The sequence below is a fragment of the Buceros rhinoceros genome, unplaced genomic scaffold, assembly GCF_000710305.1.
Source record: "Buceros rhinoceros silvestris isolate BGI_N320 unplaced genomic scaffold, ASM71030v1 scaffold32482, whole genome shotgun sequence".
NCBI classification, from domain to species: Eukaryota; Metazoa; Chordata; class Aves; order Bucerotiformes; family Bucerotidae; genus Buceros; species Buceros rhinoceros.
In genome coordinates, this window is record NW_010401194.1 from 7,545 (window position 1) to 11,039 (window position 3,495).

Below are 3,495 nucleotides of genomic sequence, written 5' to 3' on the forward strand. Positions count from 1 at the left end.
ACTGAGAGTAGGAAGGGTCTTAACCCAGGAGTTTGTTATAGTAGTGACCTAAAGGACCATGGAGGTGAGTAGTAGATGGGGGAGGTGAATAAATGAAAATAGCCCCTTGCTCTCCTGCTAGGAACAATTAGCTTTGCAAGGCTTCCCCTGGCCTCTGTGAGGGTGAAAGGATCCCGTGTTACAAAATCTGTGATAAGCTGAAGGAACATCTGAAGCTGAATAGGAGCCGTGCCCCCTTTTCTAGGAGTCACTAAACTCTGTAAGATCTGATTGCTTGTGGAGGACGTCAGGGACGCATCTGTCAGTCATGTATACCCAGAGGATCTCCTCAGTACTGTGGTCCACAGGGCACAGAGGCTATCGCTTTCCTCATGCACAGTTATGCACTGTTGAATAATGAAGCTTTGCATTGTACTGAAGCTGTACAGTTTTATTTAAATCTGTGCATTGTGGATAGGTCACAGGGTCCTCTAAGCTGTCCGAGGGTAGATAATGCTGCATGCAATCCTGCAACCTTTGTTTGTAGCATCCAGTGGCTAGATTTTCTGGATCCTTTCATAACTCCTGTATCCTTAATGAAGCGTTGGACACTCGACTGTTCCCTCGTTGGCTTTTTGTCCTATGATTTTGAAGCTGTTTGAAGGCAAGCAGCCTGTGCTTTAGGCTCATCCTCTGGAGACACAACTACATGAGATGTAAAGCTATTATTTTACCTACTTTCTGAAATCAAAGAGGTGCCGATTCTGTTTCAGTGGATTTAGTGTTGATCATTCGGGCTTGTCCTCCAGCATCTTGATGAAAGAGGAATATGAGTAGAAGCAGCAGAAGGCAAAAGAAGAAAAAGAAATTAATTACATCTTACACATAGTCCTAGTTTCAACCTGCAGAGCATGAATGATACATGCCATAAGTGCCCTGGAGATGTGTTGGTGAAAAATGAAAGGCAGTTTTAGTGGCCTCTGCTTGTGATTCTGCCTGTAGTCTCTGTGAAGATGTCAGGAGATTAGATTAGAGCCCGGCTTGTTGCAAATGCTTCCCACTCTTTTATGGGCCAGGTTGCCATTGTAGGAGTGCCTACTGTCTTATTGTCCAGGCAGCACGTAAGGAGTTATGTAGTTACGGTATTTAGAAACCATGAAGTACGCTTGCCCATGAAGTATGATTTGTTCTCCTTGGAGTATCTGACTTCTACCTTGCTGTAATAGTTCTGGATATGCATCAGTGGCAGACTATGACAGACAGCAGAGGTAATGAACTTGTTTCCTAGGGTTCCAGAGTAATATGGAGATCTTGTAGAAAAGTTTATTTCATGGAGAACTCTACAATGGCTGGGACATCAGGCTGGAGGCACTGTGTAACTGAATTCAGGCAGAGTTGCAGTCTGGTCCCAGCAACGCGATATCCCTGGAGCAGCTCTGTGCTGCAGTGTGAAGAATCAGAGGGGATGGGGAGCAGCTGGTTTCAGGACATGTACTTGTGTGGCCCTTGAGGCTCTGTTTGATATCGCGGGCTACTCCAGGTTCTCTTGGCTGAAAAGTACATGACTTGCTACTGATGGTCACAGTTGATAAGCAGTGAAAGGGAGGAGTGTAGGTGTTTTGTTTCTCAATAAGACTAAGAAGAAAACGATGGGGCCATTCAGTATGGCTCTATCTGATAGCCTACCTAGAGCTAGCACGATGAGCAATTTAACCGTGGCTTGGTGGAGCACATACATGCACCTGAATACTTACTCTTATTTGGAGAATGTATGGGAAAACTGAAGGCATCCTCTGATGAAGTTTTCCTTTAAATGGATATGTTTCAGTAGAAGATTTATACAAATAAATGTTTTCTGACAGAAAGACACTTTGTTGGGCAAAGAAAAATAATCCCAGCAGCATCCAGTTCTAGCCAGAGTGAAAGGAGGGAGCTCTGAGCATGTTCTGTCTTATTGGTAAGAACAAGAATGATAATATTTGACTAAGGACTAATGAGAAGGTGGTAATGTCAGTAATATGGCCATTCGGACAATGTTTTATTTTCCACCAAACCCTAGACCTTTTCAGTCTCAGTGCTGAAGCCTCAGGGCTTGCCTTTCCTCCTCAGCTGTTACGTCCGCCTTCAAGCCTTTGTCTATAGCTTCTCCTTCTTAACTCCTACCCTATGTATACTCTGAGGATCAAATCGTTATTAAGTTGCTCAGCGTGGAGTGTATATATACAATGCAGTTCACACATGTTCTTAGGAATTTCAGAGGTGTTCCCTACTACGCATTTAACTAGTCGCTTTCCAGCTGAAACTGCCTTGGTATCTCCGTATATGCTGAAGCTACAGAGTTAAGGTATTCTGTCAGGTCAGTGTGGGAATATGTGTTGGCTGCTGTGGCTTCTTGACTTCTGGAGGGAAGCAGCTGGCAAGAACTTTCATTACAGGAAAACCACAATGCCCACATCGTATCAAAAGCCACTAAAACTCTTATAACTTGCTTTCCAAACTTCAGCTTTTACCCTAATTTTCTTTGGGTCTCAGTATCTCCACTTACGAGAGAGGGATAGTGACATTTAGTTATCCTGTAAGTTGATCAGCATAATAGATGACTTGCTTCATTTTTTCTGTCACTAGTTAATTTCAAACACATGTCTCTTCCATCAGATAGGCCATCCATTTCTTTTTGGCCTTCCAACACAAGCAATTCCATATCTGTTGTCATTTGCATTACTATGTGTATCTTTTATTTTGATGCATTTTTTTAAGCTAGAATGATTGAATAGCAAAATTCCATCTAAAGATAACTTAGTCGTCAAATATAGGAAAATTCAGGCTTCTTTTAAAAATGCAAAATTATCTCAAATCCTTGGTAATAAGTTTGCCAACTTCTGTTCACTGTAGGACTTTTTTTTGATGTTACAAGAGTACTATTTTGAAAACTATTTAAAAAATCTGCTGAATATTACCTTTGATTTTCCATATCAGAATTGTGACAGGTGGCTAACATTTTTCAGCCAGTTGAAACAGAAGACGTGTATGTAGCATTTCTTAAGACCAGACCTACATTAGTAGATAAGACAATTATTCTTGTACTTCCTAGTCTTGGTGCTTTTCAGTGTGACCAGGTCTAACAATGTAAGCAATTGAAGAGTGAAGATTAGCTTGATTTCATTTGACCTGTTGAAATATTCTAAAGTAATTTCCTATTTCTCCTTTCACTTGCTTATGGACGAAAAACTCTACAGAGAAGAAAGCATTGTAGCTTACCTGTGCTAGGACTCACGCTTGGCCTCAGGTGTGGTATTCTGAGCTGGTGATTTCAAATGCAAAGACAGAGTGATGTGTTACTGTACAGCATTAGGAACATTTTGAGGAGAAAACTGAACATGACAGTTGAGCAGATTTGCAACTGAAAGAGAAAAACATGAACAAAGTTAAGAAGCATATAATTATCATCATTCATACTGTGACGAGCATAAAAATTATTTATTCCAAATGGTTACAGTTGCATGCTTAGTCACTTCC